The sequence below is a fragment of the Schistocerca americana genome, chromosome 5 (genome assembly GCF_021461395.2).
Source record: "Schistocerca americana isolate TAMUIC-IGC-003095 chromosome 5, iqSchAmer2.1, whole genome shotgun sequence".
Classification (NCBI taxonomy): Eukaryota; Metazoa; Arthropoda; class Insecta; order Orthoptera; family Acrididae; genus Schistocerca; species Schistocerca americana.
In genome coordinates, this window is record NC_060123.1 from 667,553,851 (window position 1) to 667,578,373 (window position 24,523).

The window sequence follows — 24,523 nt, forward strand, 5'->3', positions numbered from 1 at the left end:
CTGCCGGAAAGCCTTCGTGCGCGCTCGAATCTCTCTAATTTACATTCGTCATCTCCTCGGGAGGTATAAGTAGGGGGAAGCAATATACTCGATACCTCATCCAGAAACGCACCCTCTCGAAACTTGGACAGAAAGCTACACCGCGATGCAGAGCGCCCCTCTTGCAGAGTCTGCCACTTGAGTTTGTTAAACATCTCCGTAACGCTATCACGCTTACCAGATAACCCTGTGACGAAACGCGCCGCTCTTCTTTGGATCTTCTCTATCTCCTCCGTCAACCCGACCTAGTACGGATCCCACACTGATGAGCAGTACCCAAGAATAGGCTCAACGAGTGTTTCGTAAGCCACCTCCTTTGATGATGGACAACATTTTCTAAGGACTCTCCCAATGAATCTCAATTTCGCACCCGCCTTACCAACAGTTAATTTTGTATGATCATTCAACTTCAAATCGTTCCGTACGCATACTCCCAGATATTTTACAGAAGTAACTGCTACCAGTGTTTGTTCCGCTATCATATAATCATACAATAAAGGATCCTTCTTTTTTATGTATTCGTAATACATTACATTTGTCTACGTTAAGGGTCAGTTGCCAATCCCTGCACCAAGCGCCTATCCGCTGCAGATGTTCCTGCATTTCGCTGCAATTTTCTAATGCTGCAACTTCTCTACATACTACAGCATCATCCGCGGAAAGCCGCATGGAACTTCCGACACTATCTACTAGGTCATTTATATATACTGTGAAAAGCAATGGTCCCATAACACTCCCCTGTAGCACGCCAGAGGTTACTTTAACGTCTGTAGACGTCTCTCCATTGAGAACAACATGCTCTGTTTGCTAAAAAACTCTTGAATCCAGCCGCACAGCTGGTCTGATATTCCGTAGGCTCTTACTTTCTTTATCAGGCGACAGTGCGGAACTCTATCGAACGCATTCCGGAAGTAAAGAAAAATAGCATCTACCTGGGAGCCTGTATCTAATATTTTCTGGGTCTCGTGAACAAATAAAGCGAGTTGGGTCTCACAGGATCGCTGTTTCAGGGATCCATATTGTTTCCTACAGAGCAGATTCTGGGTTTCCAGAAATGACATGATACGTGAGCAAAAAACATGTTTGTCTGGAATTGAATTAACAAATTTGCCTTTGGTTACCTGTAAGAGAAACTGATACCGCTACTGTCGGAAGCTAACGAAATAAATACAAAAGGATAAACAAGTTTTGATTCAGAAAAGCAAGGTTCACCTCCAGTTGCCGCAGAGCATTCGTTTATGGCTTCCGGCACTGGTCCAGTTCCCGGCGACCGCCTCTCGTGTTTCCAGTCGTCTCCGGTTTCTCCAGCCAGGCATTCGCCACGACTGGAAAAACTCGCGGACGGAATTACTCTTCGTCGTGTCAGCGAGTGTCCAGCTGTTTTCTCCCTTACGCGCGCTGTCACGAACCCGCAGTCGCTTGGTTACGGGTGACACTGGGGCGACGTGCTGCCATTGTGTTGGAGCCGCGTCGTAGCGCGCCCAACACAATTACTTCCGAGGCCTCTTTGTAAACAGCAGTCGCTCAGCTGTACGTTCGGCTACCCTCGGCCAGCTATTGAGTCCTTTTGTGGGGTACCATTCCACAGTTGGTAATCGAGCTTTCACGTAGGTCTCTAATACAGGACAACCTTGGCTGCTTTGTTTGGCTAGGTTCTGTCTGGCGATGACTTCACGCAGTTGTCCTCGAACTCCCGTCGGCTTCGTTGCTCCCTGTTGAATAAATGAAAAGAACGATCACATTTTATAAACAGCTGTGAACCATGCCGTTAAATTAGAAGGTTGACTGTCGACATTTACGTTTTGAACGACTACATTTACACTATTGTCCGCACGTACTATAGTTAAGTCCCACAGCTGCAGTTTCAGTTTTCATCCATTACGAAGTGCCATTATCATTTTTCACTCGTAAGTAGCCTGTGTTGATTTAAAACTACTTGAAAGAAAACTACTCAGCTGGTAGAGTTCTTACCCCTGGAAGACAACGATTCCGAATTGAAATACTAGTCCGGCATACAGTTTTAATTTGCCAGCAAACTTGAATACACTACTGGCCATTAAAATTGCTACACCAAGAAGAAATGCAGATGATAAACGGGTATTCATTGGACAAATATATTATACTAGAACTGATATGTGATTCCATTTTCACGCAATTTGGGTGCATAGATCCTGAGAAATCAGTATCCAGAACAACCATCTCTAGCCGTAATAACGGCCTTGATACGCCTGAGCATTGAGTCAAACAGAGCTTGGATGGCGCGTACAGGTACAGCTGCCCATGCAGCTTCAACACGATACCGCAGTTCATCAGAAGTAGTGACTGGCGTACTGTGACGAGCCAGTTGCTCAGCCACCATTGACCAAACGTTTTCAGTTGGTGAGAGATCTGGAGAATGTGCTGGCCAGGGCAGCAGTCAAACATTTTCTGTATCCAGAAAGACCCGAACAGGACCTGCAACATACGGTCGTGCATTATCCTGCTGAAATGTAGGGTTTCGCAGGGATCGAACTAAGGGTAGAGCCACGGGTCGTAACACATCTGAAATGTAAAGTCCACTGTTCAAAGTGCCGTCAATGCGAACAAGAGGTGACCGAGACGTGTAACCCGTGGTACCCCATACCATCACCCCGGGTGATACGCCAGTATGGTGATGGCGAATACACGCTTCCAATGTGCGTTCACCGCGATGTCGCCAAACACGGATGCAACCATCATGATGCTGTAAACAGAACCTGGATTCATCCGAAAAAATGACGTTTTGACATTCGTGCACCCAGGTTCGTCGTTGAGTACACCATCACAGACCCTCCTGTCTGAGATGCAGCGTCAAGGGTAACCACAGCCATAGTCTCCAAACTGATAGTCCATGCTGCTGCAAACGTCTTCGAACTTTTCGTGCAGATGTTTGTTGTCTTGCAAACGTCCCCATCTGTTCACCCAGGAATCGTGACGTAGCTGAAGATCCGTTACAGCCATGCGGATAAGATACCTGTCATCTCGACTGCTAGTGGTACGAGGCCGTTGGGATCCAACACGGCGTTCCGTATTATCATCCTGAACCCACCGATTCCATATTCTGTTAACAGTCATTGGATCTCAACCAACGCGAGCAGCAATGTCGCGATACGATAAACCGCAATCGCGATAGGCTACAATCCGACCTTTATTAAAGTCGGAAACGTGATGGTACGCATTTCTCCTCCTTACACGAGGCATCACAACGTTTCACCAGGCAACGCCGGTCAACTGTTGTTTGTGTATGAGAAATCGGTTGGAAACTTTTCTCGAGTCAACACGTTGTGGGTGTCGCCACCGGCGCCAACCTTGTGTGAATGCTCTTAAGAGCTAATCATTTGCATATCACAGCATCTTCTTCCTGTCGATTAAATTTCGCGTCTGTAGCTCGTCATCTTCGTGGTGTAGAAATTTTAATGACCAGTAGTGTATTATTAAGCGCTCCAGCTTTAATCAGTACTAAATGTTAAAGCTAGACGTCCCACAAAAAACTGTTACTCAGTGCTTACATGAAACAATCAGACCTGATAATTGACGAAAATCACTCGATTGCTGAAACGAAAGTATCGATGATTACCGGTTCTGATTGTTTTATGTAAGCATTGTTTAAAACGTACATCTGTTGCCTGTGAAACTTTAGCTTCAGTATTTGCTATTGGTTGCAACGAATACATATGATAATGACTTAAAGTCGAACAAATATACAGGATGATTCAGCTGCCCCTACCGATTCGTTTTATGCAAAGCGCACTACATCTACATCAGGAACGGTATGCAGTTAGGCGACAGTCACGTAATCGATGTTACTTCCCTCTCACAGCCTTTGGCGACTGTTAGCAGACGGAATCACACTGTATAAAATACAAATGAGGATTCGCCGTACGTTACACTGTATTTTTGGACCAAGACACACCTCACTTCTGCCCCCCTTATCCAAGTGTCCCCAGTTTTTCTTTGCGTAATTAGCGGTGTAGTCATACAGGTTTTGGATCTCTCTGTAGGTTTATTCCGTTTGTAATACTTATTCTTTCGTAAATAGTTCAGAAACGTTGCCTTGTAAAGTATGTTTCACCAACAGAGACAACGAAATTAACAGGAGGTACAAAAACTGAAAGCTTGGAAGTAACATCTTTCCTGATATAACCTCTGAACCGCCGCCCCGTCACGCGCAACAATTGCGAACCCTCTAGTTGCAGTGGACTGCAAATATGAAGACACAAAGAACAAAGGTGTTGACTGTTAATAAGGTTTGTTTCATTCAAAAAGCTTTAAGAGTTTTCATATACAAAATTCGGAGATATTACTTTGCAGCAGACCCGCATGTTTCCACAATCTCCATCATCAGATTGACGAGTGTTAATATAGCATGGACGTATCGTGTTACGATTTTGGGGTAATCTCTAGCACTTCTCCAGTGGTCACAAACTCCTTTCTCTGTCGTGATACATCACATATAAACCATCACACTTTGAAAACTGTGTTCACAAAGTGTGATAGTTTATACAGAAAGTGATGTATAACGCGACAGAGATAGGAGCCTGTGTGCATTGGAGACGGTGGTGTAGGCTACCCTGCAGGTGTAAAACAACACAGCCATGCCAACTTAACACACATCCATTTGATTATGGATGTTTAAACCTTGAAAAAGTGTTGTGGAAGCAACTAAACATTGACTACTACTAGTAAACTTGTGTCATTCGATATCAATAGCACTCACTGTAAAGCCTAACGAAGAATGTTCGCATTGAAAGTTCTGACGTGTTGTCTATTTAAAATAATGGTCAGGTAGTTCCATAACTTCCACCACGAGGAGACAGAGATGTTGTACAAGGTCTTAAGTGTATGGAAAAGGGCGATTTCCATGTTAAAATTTAGAAAAGCTCAACTTTTTCATTATAGATCTGATATTGATGTTTCTGATGTCGCAAACTGCAAAACCTGTTCGATAAGACAATCGCCATGTACATTAAACATATCTCAGCTCCTCAGCAAGTTCTGAAACATTCTCTGGAAGAGAACTCCAGTATGGTCGACCATTCCTGCCGAACAAGTAAACCGTGCAATCTGGTGTTCCTACAACTGTACAAGAATGTCGTAAACAGCTTTCCTCAGATCGCCCAACAACAAGAACTCAATAGCAGCAAAATATTGCTGTAAGGTGGCAGAATAAATGAAGGTCAGATTCACACCTTACATGAGACCTTTATACATTACAACGGGAAGGTGAATATGGCACCTAACTTAATTCGGTGGTAATGAGCAAATTTTCCTAGCAGAGTGAAATGCAATACAGGGATCACACACAATCGACGGTAATTTACACACAGTTCCTACATAATGCATGTCTATGAGCAGAAGGTACAGCAAGCAGCGGGACGCGTTTTAGTTTGGAATATCAGAGGGGCAAGCAGAGGCAAGGCCACGCTACAGAGGGTACCATGGAAACCACTTAAAGGGGTGTCCCAGGCGGAAAGTCAACCACTGACCACGTGACTCAGATGGGGGGAGCGAGTATAACGGCCCATCTGAGGGAGGACAGGAAAGAAAGCTCTTAAAAACTGTGTTTTGGAATTCCAAAGAGATATGAACAAAACCAGTGACGCATTTTCGATCACGTGAGCAGCGAGTGCTACACATGTGAGAGAGCCAACATACGCATTTAGGCGTCTGGAATGGGCGGGCACAAAACGTCCGATTGGCGAAGCGCGCTAGGAAGGAGAAAAGAGCCAAAGTTTCGATGCAAGTTAATGGTAGGGACCTTGCGATTGGTAGGGAGAGTTTACTCAAAATAAGAGGAACGCTCCTATTGGTCGAAAAAAGCCGTGATGTGAAGAATGAAAGAACCCAGGTGGAGAGACAGTTCGGTTATGAGTAAGGCAAGATGGAAATTTTGGGGGACTCTTCTCTGAACCGGTGTCAAGTGTAGAATGGAGCGCATAACGCTCTGTATGACGCAGAGAAGAAATCTGGGTGAACACTGCATTCACAGCGGCTGACATACAGCTAGAAATTAGCTGTAGATGTAGCACGAATCAAGCCAGCAACCTTTGAGATGATAATGTGCTCTTCTTCCCACTCCTATAGTTTATGATCTCAGTTTACGTCTTTGTCTCTGATGTTAAGATATCCTGAAGACTTTATGCACCGATATTTCGTTAACTGACATTTAGTTACATCAAATCGGAGCAAAAATGATGCGTTTATGATAAGTGTCTAGCGCACTTATTTCATGGAACAGCATAATTTAGTAGCACACAAATTATAAAACGAAAAACACCAAATACGAAATGCCTTAGCAGCCAATATGTCATTTTCTATCATTTCATAATAATAAATGTAGCAAAAACGGTACGTTTTCTACATGTCCTCTATGTGTCAGTGCTTTGAGACAGCATATTTTCGTGGCACTTCAGTTATAATGCAAAATGCACGAAATACAGGTTTCTGCTGCAAACGAGATAATCCAATATAAAAGTTCTGCTTGTAACGTAAAAGTGACCTTGCACCACGTTGTGTGGCCTTCTCACCCCGCTCTTGTAAACCCAGGCGGCGAAAATTGAAAGGATCTTATCCAGATTTGGAGACGTGTTAAATATTAACAGGCCACCAGAATTTTAAATTGATTACCTATCGAATATTCGACCGTATAATGCGCGGCAACGTTGATACTTGCAAGGTGTCCCTGGATACTGGGACAGGTGGGGGGATAACCCAAATCAAATAAGTAGTAAGGTATAGTAAAAATTTTGAAGTATTCTGAAACTAGAATCAAACAGAACAGAATAACTTGTTTAGTGCAGCTTCCACTGGCATTGCGGAATGATAAACGACACAGAGCACATGCTCCGAAACCATAGCTATGTGCACAGAACTACGACGAACCCTGAAAGTCTGGTTCCCCTTATTCCACCTCAGTTACACTGTTTCGGCGATTGCTGCGCAAACACTGTCTGCACGTACGCGTACACCGTAATTACTGTGCCACGCAAACATTGCGGTTACACTCGTCTGATGTGAGATGATCCCGGGGGCGTCCGCTGAGGGCCGAACCGCACAATAACCCTGGGTTCGGTGTGGGGCGGCGGTGGGGTGGGTGGACTGCTGTGATCTGTTGTGGGGTTGTGGACCACTGAGGGCTACGGCGGCGACGAAACCTCTCCGTTGTTTCTAGGTGCCCGGTTCCATACAATACAATACAATAAAGAGCCGGAAAGTGCTGTGTAGTCTGTACAAGACAAAGCCAGGGCAAAAGCACCACAGGCGCAAAGATGCGAGTTGGTCTTCGTGCCTCAGAGACTCGCCACTTGCTCGAGTTACACCAGCGCCACTGGCGGCGCAGAGGATGAAGATATCGACCTCGTCTCGTCCAATTACCGGCCGAGTGGAATCCGCCAGTGACCGCACGACAACGGACAGAAGCCTATTCGGAAAATAAAAGAGTAGCTCTCGCTCATTTCGTTGCAGATCATCGTCCAGGGCTGACTTAGACAGGGAACGTCGTTTAGTGAACTCGTAGAAGTGAACAGACAGTTCTCATAAATTGCATTTGCTACGTACTGTGAAGTTTACCTACGATTATCTGCAGTTAGCCATTGAGGCTCTTTTTATGATATATTACATGCGGGGTTGCAGACTTAATCCTTCGACAAGTGACAAAGATAAGTAAACCTTTTAACTTACTTGTGTGACTGTGTTGCTAATTTGTTGGAGTGTTGTGGAACCTTCGTTCTCGTATCCTGTTACCTGACCGCGGGGCATAGCTGTGTAATAGTGGCAGGCAGAAATTGTCGTAATGCTGAACTGCGCCAGAAGCCGTGCCACGAACCCACAAACTCGGCCTATCGTAACGACAGTGGCATATCGACCGTTACAGCAGTAGCGACGAGACCCTTACAGAACTGGCGATGATGGTTTACAAAAGAAAAAAAGTACTGAGCCAAGGGAGCAGATCAAGGCAGACAAAGGGGGAGAGCTACGTCTCGAATCTCAGACTGAATGGGTAGGAGAAGAAGACAGACAAACCTCTTATGGCAAGGAGATCGCATGTTAGTCGGATTTCGGTACTTCTTTATATTTATGGAACGTGAAGTTATATATCGTGATTCTTGAGTTTCTCCCGGCGTATTTGATAATCAAAATATCCGCGGGTATGCTGCCGGTCTATAGTGTCCAACGGGCACAATATTTCGGCGATCATACATGTCGCCATCATCAGGTGAACTGATGGACTGAGCTCCTGTGAATGTGCCGGCACAGAGATCCGTACGCTATGGCTGCTCAGAGGGAACTGGGTTCGGTCGCGGTGGCGGCCGATTTAAATACCCTCCGCCCGCGGCGCGCTCCCTCCGCCGTCCGCGCCCCGCGCCACGGTAGCGCGGTGGAACAGATTGCGACGGCGTCTGAGATGACGTCGGTGTGATGGCTCTGTCCGCCGTGGTCGTCACAACTATACGTTTGCTCGATTTACTCAAGAGATGGCGGACAGAGCCATCACACCGACGTCATCTCAGACGCCGTCGCAATCTGTTCCACCGCGCTACCGTGGCGCGGGGCGCGGACGGCGGAGGGAGCGCGCCGCGGGCGGAGGGTATTTAAATCGGCCGCCACCGCGACCGAACCCAGTTCCCTCTGAGCAGCCATAGCGTACGGATCTCTGTGCCGGCACATTCACAGGAGCTCAGTCCGTCAGTTCACCTGATGATGGCGAGATGTATGATCGCCGAAATATTGTATCCCGTTGGACACTATAGACCGGCAGCATACCCGTGGATATTTTGATTAAGTTATATATCAATTGCCCAAATCAGTTAGATGCAGCTCACAAAAATTCTTGAGAAAATCTTTTTCCCCTGAATGCTCGCTTCCTGCAAAGAGGATTGGCTTGGATTCCTGGACATCGTAAATTTTTAATTAAAGGTCGTGAAGTGTAAAACGCATAAAGATGAAAAAACTTTGTATTTTTTCAAATTTCAGCAATGTTTAATAACACTCTTTAGAAAACATGTACTTAAGAATTTATATGAAATCAGGGTTTTTATGTGCAGTGTATGAATTAGAAGACGTGCGTTTTTCATAAAACTAACATTAGGCATATCTTAATTAGCATATCTTTGATGAATTTTATATTAAATGAAATTGGTAGTCGAACCGAACGGCAAAAACACAAAAAATAACGACAAAAACAAAACTTGGAGCAATGTCCGGGGATTACGACTCTGAGTTCACAAAAATGCACATAGAACATGCACCTTTGTTTAAAAAGTTGTAACCCAGTACCTTTACTTGGCAGCTGACTATTCTACCACAGAAACACTCTGCCTGTCGAAAAATCGTCGTAGCTTTAAGGTATGAAAGACGAGTGGCAGCTGGTTATGATGTGCTAATGTGCTACAGCTCACTGAAAATACCGCACTAAAATTGCTCTTTATTTTCAGACGCGATCCGGTAATTACACTAAACGTCAGCCATTTACATTCGAATGCGAGCCGGAAAGTTCACTAAAACTACGCCATTTCTCATCGAATCCGTGCTGGCATGCAAACTTAATGGATGATAGCGTGTTTTGTAGCGCTGCCTCGGCGATAACCAGAAACCAGTGTCGAGTGTTGAAATGCTATGATGAACTCAGAGAAGGGACGCAGCTGTCTGTTTTCCACTGTGCAAGCTCTCGGGGTCCAGGCATGCTCTGATGTGACGACATCCCTTCTGCAACTGTGAGTGCTGCGTTGCTCACAGCACCACCTCTGTATTTTTCTTTGAAAGCGCTTGTAACGTATTGTGCAAGCGTTGAGAGGTTCTTGAGAGAGCAGGAGTCATAGTCTACCCGTTGGGACACAGCTTCTAGGCGCTTCAGTCTTGAACCGTGCGACCCCTCCCGTCGCAGGTTCGAATCCTGCCTCGGGCATGGATGTGTGTGATGTCCTTAGGTTAGTCAGGTTTAAGTAGTTCTAAGTTCTAGGGGACTGATGATCTCAGATGTTAAGTCCCATAGTGCTCAGAGCCATTTGAACCATTTTTTTTTTGGGACACAGGAGCTGACTATGACTCTTTTGCAACACAGGTTTCCTATTATAGCTCAGTTACAGCCATCTCAAAGACGGATCTTACTGGACCTCTACACCACCACAAGGAGGAAAAATGACCGTTTACAAAGTGAGTAGTTTTTAGTGGTTGCCGCCGTTTTGAGTAAATTGTCAACTCTTCTCAGAGTGACAGTAGTCGGATTCTGTTTTCATATTTCAGTTTTACGGTACTTAGGAATCATTAACATGAAGTTTCTTTTGAAAACTGCATTAACGGCTTAAATCACTAGTGAATTTTCAAGGAAGTCGAATAAAAAAAAATTCGCTGTACTGCTCATTATCATAAGGTCCTTAATCTGTCATCTGATTAGCGTGCCGTTGTGGCCGAGCGATTCTAGGCGCTTCAGTCTGGAACCGCGCGACCGCTACGGTCGCAGGTTCGAATCCTGCCTCGGGCATGGATATGTGCGGTGTCCTTAGCTTAGTCAGGTTTAACTAGTTCTAAGTTCTAGGGGACTGATGAGCTCCGATGTTAATTCCCATAGTGCTCAGAGCCATTTTTTTTGTCATCTGATCAACTGTGTAATGATTCGTACTCAATCCTTTCTCTGTTTGAGGCTGCGCACGTGTGCATCTCACTTGACTGCTGTCCACAGAAGGTTCGTTGTGTTGCAACTGGCCACGTTACTTTCCACGTAGGAAAAATGTCACGTATGTGATTCTGCCTTTCACACTTGGATCACTCTGTCACGTGCAATTCCACCTCCTGACGTCACAATACCCAACCAGCTCTTGGGCCACGTGGACTTTCGCGTTCCGTGTGAGTACAGCATTGCGCTGCTCTCAAATCTGCAGTGCAGGCGTAACTGTGTGTCGGCAGACCGTGGCAAGTGCTGCGGGCGTCGAAGCAGCAAACAGGGAACGGCCCACGCGGCCAATCGGCTGGCGGCACTATAGCAAAAACGGCGCGGGGATTGTCGGCTGGTGACGGCCGTGTGTGGGCGAGAGGACGGGACAGCGGGGCGCCGCTCCGCTCCCACTCCACCCCAGCCACCAGCTCTGCTGCGATGCCCTGTGCTGCGCCTGACACGGCCCACGCACCAGCCAGAGGCCGCAGCCGCCGCCGCCGCCGATGGAAATTTATGGTAATTATTAATAGCAATAATAACTGCTTCACTTTGAAATTCTAATGTGTAATAAACTGTGCTAGCCGGCCTGGCAGGCGGCGCCGCAGAGGTGACAAGTACCATAGAGGCGGCTGACGAGTTTTCCGCAGGGACAGTAATTGGCCATTGTTTCGGTGATTGCGCGGCTGTCATCAACAAGTGCGTCGCGCCGAGCGGCTGGCTGCGCGCGTCCGCGGTCCGCGCATGCGCGCTGGGCTCTCGCCGCCGGCGGTAGCCGCTGCCCCCGCGCCGTCGATAGGCGACGCCTGTCGACTGTTTTACAGCCCGTTTTGCTCTATCTGGTCAAAATCGACTACTTCCGGTGCGAGCGCGTGACGTACTTGCGTGTAAATGCGTCACGAGTGGCTCAATGAATCCAGTGGTCTTAATGACGTATCTCCAATCTCCATGCCAACCCCAGTATGGAATCTGAAAACATCGATCGTAGGAAACCCAACTGCATCATTCTCACATGATATCTAGAAAGCCATGAATCAACGCAGTCAAGTAGTTGCAGTATCTATCGATTTTCGAAAAGATTTTGATTCAGTACTATCATATGAGGCATGAGGTATCAAGTGAAATTTCTGACTGGGCTTTTCCTTTCTGTCCTTTTTCCGATGGTTGTGTAAGTAACACAAGGTGTCTCCGAGAGAAGCGTGTTAGGACACTTGCTGTTCATGTTCTGTAATAATGGCCTTGCAAGTCAACAGTAAATCAGAGTTTTCGCAGATGATATATTTATGTATTGTGGCGCACTAAGAGTAAAAGGCTGCACAAATATTCTGTTACATCTTTTTAACATTTAAAAGCGGTACGAAGACTGGCAGCTTACGTCATACAATGAAGAGCCGAAGACACTGGTACACCTGCCGACTATCGTGTAGGGCCCCGCGACCACGCAGAATTGCCGCACCACGACGTGGCATGGACTCGACTAATGTCTGAAGTAGTGCTGGAGGGAATTGACTCCATGAAACCCGGAGGGCTGTCCATAAATCCGTAAGAGTACGGCGGGGTAAAGATCTCTTCCGAACAACACGTGGCAAGGCATCCCAGATTAGCTCAATAATGTTTATCTCTGAGGAGTGTGGTGGCCAGCGGAAGCTTTCAAACTCAGAATATTGTTCCTGGAGCCACTCTGTAGCAATTCTGGACGCGTGGGGTGTTGCATTGTCCTGTTGGAATTGCCCATTCCCGTCGGAATGCGCAATGGACATGAATGGATGCAGGTGATCAGACAGGGTCCTTAAGTACGAGTTTGCTGTCAGAGTCATATCTAGACGTATCAGGGGTCCCATATCACTCCAACTGCACTCGCCCCACAGCATTACAGAGACTCCACCAGCTTCAACAGTCTTCTGCTGACATGCAGGGTCCATGGATTCATGGGGTTGTCTCCAAACCTGTGCACGTCCATCCGCTCGATACAATTTGAAAGGAGACTCGTCCGAGCAGGCAACATGTTTTCACTCATCAGGAGTCCAAAGTCGGCGTTGACGGTCCCAGACGAGGCATAAGGCTTTGTATCGTGCAGTCATCTAGGGTACACGAGTGGGCCTTCGGCTCCGAAAGCCCACATGGATGATGTTTCGTTGAATGGTTCGCACGCTGAAACTTGTTGATAGCCCAGCATTGATATCTGCAGCAATTTGCGGAAAGGTTGCACTTCTATCACGCTGAACGATCTTTTCAATCGTCGTTCGTCTCGTTCTTGGAGGATCTTTCTCCGACCGCAGCGATGTCTGGAGATTTGTTGTTTAACCGGATTTCTGATATTCACGGTACACTCGTGAAATGGTCGCACGGGAAAATGCACACTTCACCGCTGTAGCCCGGACTATAATACCACGTTGAAACTCACTTAAATCTTGATGACCTGCCACTGTAGCAGCAGTAGCCGATGTAACAACTGCGCCAGACACCTGTTTTCGTACACAGGCGTTGCCAACCGCAGCGTCTCTGTATTTGATATACGCATGCCTATACCAATTTCTTTTTAACTTCAGTGTATATTCGGAAACATAAATGTGTGTACTTCACTAAACGAAACGATGTGGTATCCTATGACTATAATGTCAATGAGTCACAGTTGGAATCGGTGAACGCATAAAAATGCCCGGGTGCAGCATTTTGTAGGGACTTGGAGTGGAACGATCACGTAGGCTCAGTGTGGGCAGAGCAAGCAGCAGACTTGGGTGTATTGACAGTCTGATAGGGAAGTGCAATCAGTTTGCAAAGGAGATCGCTTACGAATCACTCGCGGGACCCATACTAGCGTATTGCTCAAGTGTGTGGGACCCATACCAAACAGGGCTGATGCAGGATATTGGACGTTTACAGACAATGACAGCACGAATGATCACAGGTATGCTGTTCGGCAGGTGAGTGTCTCAGAGATGCTGAAGAAACTGAACTGCCCGACTCTTGAAGACAGACGCAAACTATCCTGCGAAAGCCTAGTTGAAACGTTTCAGGAACCAGCTTTAAATGGTGACTCTAGGAGTATACTACAACCTCCTAAGTGTCGCTCACATAGGGATCGTGGGGATAAGATTACAATAATTACAGCACGCACCGTGAGCCACTACTCTCGCGCTCTATATGTGAATGGAACAGAAAGAAGTCGTAATAACTGTAAGAATAGGAAGTACCCTCTGCCATTCACTTCTTAGTGGTTGATAAGAGTCTGGTTGTAAATGTTGACTCTATGGAGAGTAAAGTTCTAAGATCCTGAGCATACCACAGAAAGTTGTGGCAGAGAAACAGATGACTGTTGTGTCGCCTGCTAAGATTAGACACAGTCCGCCTCGGTAGCTGCTGAGTTAGAGCGGGGATTGCTAACCGAAGGCCCCGGGTTCAGTGCCCGGCCGGGGTCCACGTGTTGTGTTCTCAGTATGTCCGTATCATCATTACTGATATGGAAGTCGCCTCAAACACGCTCTTGTATAGTTTTTCCACTATTGCCGTGGCAGTATGGGCACAAAACGAAAGCCAGTACTCTGAGATTAAAAAGAGAAAAAAAGAAGATCGGAAGTCAATTTATTTTCGCCGCGCTCACTGACGTTTACCGTCAACGCAATTTGACGCAGAGGGTCTGAAGTAAAAGAAGGAGCACGATGTAGATGGCAAAACTAATCGATGTGACGAATTCCAGGTTCATGACGTTGCGTCTATACTCAATGCAGAATTTACAGCGATTTTAGACGGAATTAAATACGCAATAAAATATGAAGAAGAAACAATTATTATTTTAATCAGATTCACGCTCAGAATTCATGATGTTAAAATACTACGGTGTCAAAACGCCAAAAATTATCTCGTGTATCACATTTTAGAAACGGTTCAGGTGTTTTGTCGCCGGAGTAAGACTGCCATAAAGTTCTGGGCGAAGTCGCACATCGGAATGGAACAAAATGAACACGTACATACTTTGACCAAGGCAGATGAGTCCATAGATTTGGTGAAGTACGGTGAACCGCCAACTCCTACATACCGTAGCGACTAGTATCACGACTCTGATGGTACGAAAATCTACAGCGGGGTTACGAAATTAGAGGAAGAGGCTACTTAATGACGCAAGACATCCGTTTATACCAAAACTGCAAATGCAGCAGAAACAGTGACAATGTCAGAGGACCTAAAAGTCTATAGACTCCTATACGATTTTATAGCAGAGGGAAAGCATTTTCTTTTCACTTCTTAATAATATAGTAAATGAATGAGTATGGTTTGTATTATCAACTCTCTTTTGAATTAATGAATTATTTTAAGTTAATTCATATCATGGACGTAATTTAAGGTAAACTGAAAGAAATTGTTAATTTATTGTTGTTGTAATGGTAGTTGTAATACTTGTTTCATTTTAACGATCAGACCGTTGGACATTTAATGTGAAAAATTCATTCAGAGGCTAACATATGGGTGAAAGATAAAAGTCATCAATAAATTAAAAATAAAAGACGGTTGCGCAGAATCCAGAGCACTGACGAATTGTGGGGCTCCTATTCAGTAATTCTATTGAATTCGCGCTCTTTTCATAAATCCGAAATCGACTGCGACCACCTGATTTATTCCAAGCCAATTGCTTCAGACGAAAACTAAATTCTTCGTCATAACTATATTCTACCCAATGAAATTTGGTTCTAATGTGGCGTAACAGACTTTCGGACAGTAAATAATACTGATTGAAACTATAAGGCAATTTCAATATCGAACTAAACGTTGGTATTTACTTTACTAGCTTTGTTCGTAGTTTTAGTATTTGGTTTATGTTGTGTTCGACCTTCGCCGGCCCGGGGTGGCCGAGCGGTTCTAGGCGCTTCAGTCCGGAACTGCGCGACCGCTACGGTCGCAGGTTCGAATCCTGCCTCGGGCATGGATGTGTGTGATGTCCTTAGGTTAGTTAGGTTTAAGTAGTTCTAAGTTCTAAGGGACTGATGACCTCAGAAGTTAAGTCCGATAGTGCTCAGAGCCATTTGAACCATTTTTTTGTGTTCGACTTCATACATAACGGTAAGGAGAGATTGGCTGCAGGGTGGTGCAGCAACCTTCGTAAACAGTAAACAGCAGATGTACGTAACTTTCATTGCTCCAAGCATATGAAGACTCATTACAAATTATACAGCAAGAAATAGAGTCCAGCTCTCAGTGTCAACAAGGACGAGGCTCTCTGAACCAACCACAAAAGATGGAGTCAGAGCCGCGACTGGGGGCGGCTTCTACATAGCGCCACGTAGCGATGAGGCTCCAAGTGTGGTTGCTATAAGCGGCTGCCGCCGGCCACCCTGTATCGCCGCGGCATGGGGAGGGCCTAATCCAGGACCGGAGGAGACGTGGCGCAGCGGGCGAGCTCCATTGGATCCACCAGATGCAGCATGACTGCTGTCGGCGTCTGATGGAAACCTGCAATTCCACTGCTAACCTTGACGCCTGTGGGGTCGTATCGATATGTGATACCACAGTTTCTGTTTTAAACACCACCCCATCTTGACTAATACGCACTGGAATTCAAAATTATATCATATTCACAACGATGAAATACACTACTGGCCATTTAAATTGCTACACCACGAAGATGACGTGCCACAGACGCGAAATTTAACCGACAGGAGAGCATTCACACAAGGATGGCGCCGGTGGCGACACCTACAACGTGCTGACTTGAGAAAAGTTTCCAACCGATTTCTCACAGACAAACAGCAGTTGACCGGCGTTGCCTGGTGAAATGTTGTTGTGATGCCTCGTGTAAGGAGGAGAAATGCGTACCATCACGCTTCCGACTTTGATAAAGGTCGGATTGTAGACCATCGCGATTGCGGTTTATCTTATCGCGACATTGCTACTCGCGTTGGTCGAGATCCAATGACTGTTAGCAGAATATGAAATCGGTGGGTTCAGGAGTGTAATACGGAACGCCGTGCTGCATCCCAACGGCCTCGTATCACTAGCAGTCGAGGTGACAGGCATCTTGTCCGCATGGCTGTAACGGACCGTGCAGTCACGTCTCGATCCCTGAGTCAACAGATGGGGACGTTTGCAAGACAACAAACATCTGCATGAACAGTTCGACGACGTTTGCAGCAGCATGGACTATCACCTCGGAGACCATGGCTGCGGTTACCCTGTCTGTGATGGTGTACTCAACGACGAACCTGGGTGCACGAATGGCAAAACGACATTTTTTTCGGATGAATCCAGGTTCTGTTTACAGCGTCATGATGGTCGCATCCGTGTTTGGCGACATCGCGGTGAACGCACATTGGAAGCGTGTATTCGTCATCGCCATACTGGCGTATCACGCGGCGTGATGGTATGGGGTGCCATTGGTTACACGTCTCGGTCACCTCTTGTTCGCATTGACGGCACTTTGAACAGTGGACGTTACATTTCAGATGTGTTACGACCCGTGGCTCTACTCTTCATTCGATCCCTGAGAAACCCTACATTTCAACAGGATAATGCACGACCGCATGTTGCAGGTCCTGTACCGGCCTTTCTGGACACAGAAACTGTTCGACTGCTGCCCTGGCCAGCACATTCTCCAGATCTCTCACCAACTGAATACGCCAGTCACTACTCTTGATGAACTATGGTATCTTGTTGAAGCCGCATGGCCATCTAAGCTCTGTTGACTAAATGCCCAGGCGTATCAAGGCCCTTATTACGCCCAGAGGTGATTGTTCTGGGTACTGATTTCTCAGGATCTATGCACCCAAACTGCGTGAAAATGTAATCACATATCAGTTCTGGTATAATATATTTGTCCAATGAATACCCGTTTATCATCTGCACTTCGTCTTGGTGTAGCAATTTTAATGGCCCGTAGTGTAGGTTTTGTTAATGATGTCTTCTCTGTGTTATTCCTGTACAGCCTGATATTTTGAAAATAAAAGCCTTTTGAGTCGAAAGAAGTATTTCAGTGTAATCATGGGGCCAATGTTCCTCGATTCTGACAATAAGTATTACTCAAATGCCGATGTTTTAAAAGCTATTAGTTAAACCATCGATAAGGATACAACGATAACTGTCTGCCTCGACAATATCCAGTTTCAATGTGGTAATTCTCTGATCAAACAGTGTCGTTTGACATACATCATGCCAACATTCAGTTCGATTTTCATCTTGGCACTTTTCTAGTGATTTTTGTTTTCGTATTTTTAAGCCCTTCCACTCTCTTTAAACGCTTTCAGTGAACACGATTTGCATGCGATCAGAACTGGCAGATTGTGGCAGCCTCCAAATTTTATTCGGATGCGCTGAATTAACTGGATATTGGCCATTAATGTAGCTCAAAATTACATTAAACTTAATTTAATTCGAAAAGCACGTTGCCATTTCCACGTTGAGCTCGTAGACGATAGGCCTCAAGGGAAAAACCAGCCGGCTCAGCTGAAGGTAGGTCCTTAGGTGACTGTGGTCACACGAACGTACGCAGCGGACACTTTGTCAGCTGCCTCCGTGTGCTTATTATGTTTACAAGGTGGCGCTGTGCTGATTTCACCTAGGGTGGCAACACTGAGACTGTAATACGATATGATCATTGTACTAGTGTCATTATCTTTGTACTGAACAATATTAAGCAATCATACTTGAAGTTTTGTTTGTTATTTTTAAAGTTAATGGAAATGTGGACCCACAATCCTGTGTAACCAACGACCACAACGTAAGTATAGCGCCTGACAAAAGACGAAGGAGGAGAAAACGGAATAAAACTTCACGAGTCACAAGGGTTGATGTTATTCCAGTGATTGTAAAATCGAGTCAGATTTACAAAGAACTTGAAAGGATGAGCCCCTTATCAGCGTGACATTGCCCCCTTCCTGCCTGGATCCAAGTAGTGATTCAGTTGGGAAGGATGTCATAAAGCTGTTGCAGCGTTTCCTGGGGCAAGCTGGCCAACAACTTTTGCAATTGGACCTTGATGCTGAGAGAGGATAAATCACTCTCTCACTATTTCTCATCTTCAGGACTCTTCTTTAATGTTGATTTTACGCCCAAGACATTTTTGTGACGGCGACAGGAAGTTACGAACAAGAACAGGCATTGATGGAAGCATGTACGTTGTTAATGGATGCGGGGTCTTCACGGTGGCTGTCCTTCCAATAGTACTTTCTGGAGTTGAGAACAAGCAGGCAGTTTGGTCTTTAATAGAAAAGCTTGCAGTGGACGTTTGGGGTTTGGAAGCTATATGCCGCTATTAGGAAAAGGAACATCTCGAAGCACTTACAGGGGACAGAATGCTGGCCCCAAGAATTTCTCACACCGGTGTGCACACACTGCTTTCAGCCGAAGAGACGAAAAGCTGCCTGCCTAGATCTGCTAGGCGCCTCTATCCACAGCAGGGGCACAGATGCAAGAGTGTCACACTCTGGAATGTGCCAAGATTTCAGGGCTCCATTAGAGAGTAATTGCGATCCGTGTAACACATCGCCAGCCGTGACTCTGCATATTCCGTGCCCGAATTACTGGCGCCGCACATCACTACTCGGCAGACGCTTGCACCACTAATTGGTCCGACACGTGTTCTACCTGTAACAGGTCTGGTCATGGGAGTACCTCAACCTCACACAGGTAGTTCATAGGGACACGTGCCACGTGTGTACCAGCACTGACCAGTTGAAAAGTCCCACCTCGATAGTGTCGCATGAGAAGTGAAATATGGCAGACACAGTATGTCCGTGCTGTACCATTGTACCGTCAGAGTCACTACCACCCGTAACCTGAAGCGCAGATGGCTGCTTTATCTGAGAAGGGTAAAATAACGGACCCAAAAAATTACAGACCAATATCCTTAACATCGGTTTGCTACAAAATTCTAGAACACATTCTGAGTTTGAATGCAATATATGTTCTAGAGGCTGAAAAACTTATGCTGATGAATCAGCACGGATTTAGAAAGTATCGCTAGTGCGAAACTCAGCTTGCCCTTTTTTCACATGATGTACTGCGAGCTATGGATGAAGGGCAACAGGCAGACTGCGTATTTCTACATTTCCGAAAAGCATTTGACACGATACCCAACTAGAGACTGTTAACGAAGGTACAAGCAATCGGAATAGGTTCCCAGGTATGTGAGTGGCTCTAACACTTCTTAAGTAATAGTACCCAGTATGTTGTCTGTAGTGTTGGCAGAAGAGCCAACACTGTGTTGCTAGAGGAGGCCGAAATACACGCGTTTAAGCTCACGCAGACTGGCGTGAGGTCTGGAACAGTTAAGGGAATTTTTAGTAGCAAATAAAGTACGTAGTTGATATAATACTTAACTTTAATCCACAATTGTAGAACATCTCTCGTTACGATACATGCTTCACAATATTAATTATCAAATGCTATGGCGCCTTGCTAGGTCGTAGCAAATGACGTAGCTGAAGGCTATGCTAACTATCGTCTCGGCAAATGAGAGCGTATTTGTCAGTGATCCATCTCTGGCTAAGTCGGCTCTACAACTGGGGCGAGTGCTAGGACGACTCTTTAGACCTGCCGTGTGGTGGCGCTCGGTCTGCAATCACTGACAGTGGCGACACGCGGCTCCGACGTATGCTAACGGACCGCGGCCGATTTAAAAGCTACCACCTAGCAAGTGTGGTGTCTGGCGGTGACACCACATTATCCTCGATGTGAGTGTCCATTAATGATAAGCGTATTGTCAGGACTGCCCCAGCCAAGTGTAGTAGGACCGCTGTTGTTATCCATATACATAAATGGTTTGGTGGACAGCGTAGGCAGCAATGAGAACTTGTTTGCTAATGCTTCTGTGGTGTACGGTAAGGTGTCGCGGTTGAGTGACTTTAGGAAGATACAAGACGACTTAGACAAAATTTTTACTTGCTATGATGAATGTCAACTAGCTTTGACTGTGCAAAAATGCAAGTCAATGCGGATGGGTAGTAAGGACAAACCTGTAATGTTTGGATACACTATAACTATGTAACGTGTCCCCTTTGAACAACTATACAGGACTGTGCTTAAACTGACACACAATATTTTTAGCGCAACGCAATCTGACTTTCAAAAATCCCTACAAAAGAATGGCCCTGACTAACATTAAACTACACCTTTCACAAATCACTAAATCACTTACCTCACAATAATTTTCCTTTCTCCCACTACTGCAATACAGCAAGCGCCACTACTGCCAGCTAAATAAAAGATTCAAACTACTAAAGGCACTAACTACTGATAGGGATAGTTAGCAAATGAAAGATATTAATAGAGAACAAACAATGTATTTACCTTGATATCATCATATATAAATATAGCAGTTCATGACAAATTACAAATCTCCGCCATCTCTCTCCCCACATCCACCACTGCTGGCGGCTCACCTCCAACTGTGCAACGCTACGCGCTGTTCACAGCCAGCTGCCTAACACTACAATAGCGAGTATTACAACAATGCAAAGCAGCCACAGACTGCACACAGCACAGCCAGTGATTTTCGTACAGAGGTGGCGTTACCAATAAAAAAACCTAAACAGCCTACTTACATAGAGAAAACATAAACAGCCTACTTACATAGAGAAAACATGAACAGCCTACTTACATAGCCCAATGCTCCCAACAAAAAATTTTACAAATTGGTTTGGGCAGTGCCCAATACAGATTTGAAAAAATTTTTCATAATTACAATAACAAAGATATCAAATGCACACACTTATTGATACAACGTTGGTCAAAAGCTAAAATTTTCTCACAGTCCATAAAGACAGTCCTCATCATTCGTCACAGTAAAATTGCAGTGTTTTTCTCAAAGTCTGAGCAGTAAAGGAAAATGCACACAGAAGTAGTGGATTTCCATGCAATCTTGAAGAAGTAGTGTTGTCCTTCCAACGGAACGACAGTGCTGACTCTTGACATACATACAGGGAATGGGCCACAACAGAGCAAACCCACAGCAGAGTCAGTCGAAATTTTGAAGAGTATTGGTAGGTAGGTCATCACAGAGTAGACCCACTGTAGTCCTGGTAGAGATTACGGTATTGGTGGGCCACCAGAGGTGCAGACCCACTGCAGTCCTTGTAGAAATAATGGTACTGGTGAGTCAGCAAAGGTGTAGACCCACTGTAGTCCTCGTAGAGACGGCCAGCAGCCATCTGTTGCAACTGTGCAGGTGCACAATCACCATCGAAGAGTCTTGCAGACAATATAGCAAGTCCATAAACCACCACTTGTGCACTCACAAAGTTTTTGGAATTGTCCTTAGAACCAGCAATGCTGTTATCCAGTCCCTTGCTGAATTAGCAACACACGTGCAAACACTAACAGTCCCAACTTCTCACATATTGTCCATATACTATGACCAACAGAAATGTGTGCAGTGAAATGTAACTAACAAGTTAATAATATCATGAACTGGTGACAATTACAATTTTATAACATGAGAATACAATTACAAAGGTACAAAATACATCATTAAAAACATAATAATACAGATAACATTTGTAGAAATAGGGGCTTTACAAAAGAATAGAAATAAACATATACATCAGTGTTACAGGAATTATGACATGAGTACATAGATAAAAGATCAGAATAACTTTCGAAACATCAACTTCACACATGACCATTAAACAGAACAGAATTAATAATATCTAACATCTTTACAAAGTAAATAACATATTATTAATGCCAATTATATTCGAGGATAACAGTATTCCTCATCATAGTGAATGTAGCTTAATATTAAAAGAAGAAAAAAATTCTATGAAATTACACAGAGACAGGAAGAAAACAAATACACAGGGGTACACAAACACATAGTGGGATAACACCAATAGGAAAGGACAGGGTTCGTTTTCAGTGTAACATGTGGTACTGCAGTCCAACCCAAAACTTCATATATCTTTCCTCTTATTTCATCCTTTGTATCCACCAAAAAAAATTCTATCTAAGCATGCTTTTTGTATTTATATGTTCACACATTTCTTACCTCAACATTTATTTCCAAGAAAATCCTACCTAAACCTGTTTTCTGTACCTTTTTTTCGTATAACTTCTCAATGCATTTCTTCCAATTCATCGAAACTCATTCTCTTAGAGGCTACCCCCTCTTAAGCTAACTTAAATCTACTGAGCTCAGATGCTAAACTAAGGAACGAGGCAATGCAGCAGCACAAAACAATTAACGCAAACAACAATGAAAAAAATGGAAATTTGCAAAGCAAGCTACAGTAAATCTAAATTACCAAGCAATTCACATTACAACTAATATGAGGCAATGCGCAGCAAACAAAAAAATAAATCTGGCTTAGCAGAGTAACACAAATTGAAGTTCAGTAGCACTATGCCTGGCAAACAGCAGCTTATATCTAAACATGACATAGCTCAAGCAAAAAAAATAGTACACTAAAGACAACAATGCAGATAAGGGAAATGTATAATCGCATCTTAATGTCTAAGTAATTAAAGTGGTGCACCACAACAACTGATTGTAAAAAGAAATATTACCATGTACTTGAAAAGAAAATTACGTGTTACTGTTACTAGTTCCTTCTTATTGTTCTTTCCTTTCCAAGTGCTCCTTTTTTGAAGAATGTGGATCACAAAATTATTATTTAATAGATCTGTTGACAGAAAGTGTTCACATTAGCAAATGCATTTAATTTTATTTTATGAAACCAATGCTGAAACACAGCTGAAAAACAGATGTCAAATGAAATAAGCAATTACGCAAACCAAAGCATAAAAACATCATTCAATAGTCATGTGGCATTTCGTAAGTCAGTAGCTCTCAACTCTCATAGAAAGACACTTGTCATAATCAGGTGTGCAGATGTACGAATATTTCCCATCAATTCATAAGCATTGCAGTAATTAGCACAAAGTACGAGTAATCATATGTTTTCAGGTAATAAGCGTGTAATATTTGCGATGCTTTCTACAAAGGAATGTCAATAGCAAGGTTAATGGAAGTAATGAGGGTGTCGCATTTGCAATATTTTCTCTAAAGGAATGTCAATGGCGAGGATAAAGGCCTGCCTTTTTTCTTTTTTTTTTTTTTCTACCTGTGCTTCCGGAAAGGCACACCCTAATGGCTTGTTTTCCAGGTGTTTGACACAGCTGCGTGCCCACAACGCATTACGTGCAGGTGGTCATTTAACTTTCTTACGGAAATATTTACGACACCAGTTTCCGCTACAGTGACAGTCTCACATAAAAATATTTCACAGGTCAAGAATTAGCGTTGCAAATCTGTAGAAACAAAATCCTATAAATATAAGTGTCCAAAAAAAATTTTCGCCGGCATTGTGATACATTCACGCATTTACACACATTTCATAACTCTTAAAGTACGATTCTTAGTTTCCAACATCCTCTTTCACAAGTCAAGAGTCCCTACCCACTATTCATTACTCCTTACCTTATTACACATATACGTATCCATCGACACTCGTCAATATTTCGTCATTATAAATATGAAGCATAATCAAATAACTCATATAGCCTCAGCCTATTAATCATAAACATACCTCAGCAGCATAATACACATCGTTGTCATAAAAATAACATCATAACACCTCAGTCAAATCTCAAAATCGTCGTAGCTTCCTCCAATAATTAAAAAAATTCTCTGCTCATGTCAAAAGTGTCATCTGCCTCAAACGTACTTTAAAAATCATGAATCCATACCAAATACATCATTTAAAGCTCTCATAGTATCACAATGGTTCCAAAAAAAAATATGAACAGTTTACAAAGTACAGACAAAATACAATTTCATAAGTGTGAAGTTATCCAACTCTGTAATTGCGTAAACATCTGTCACTCACGTAGTAA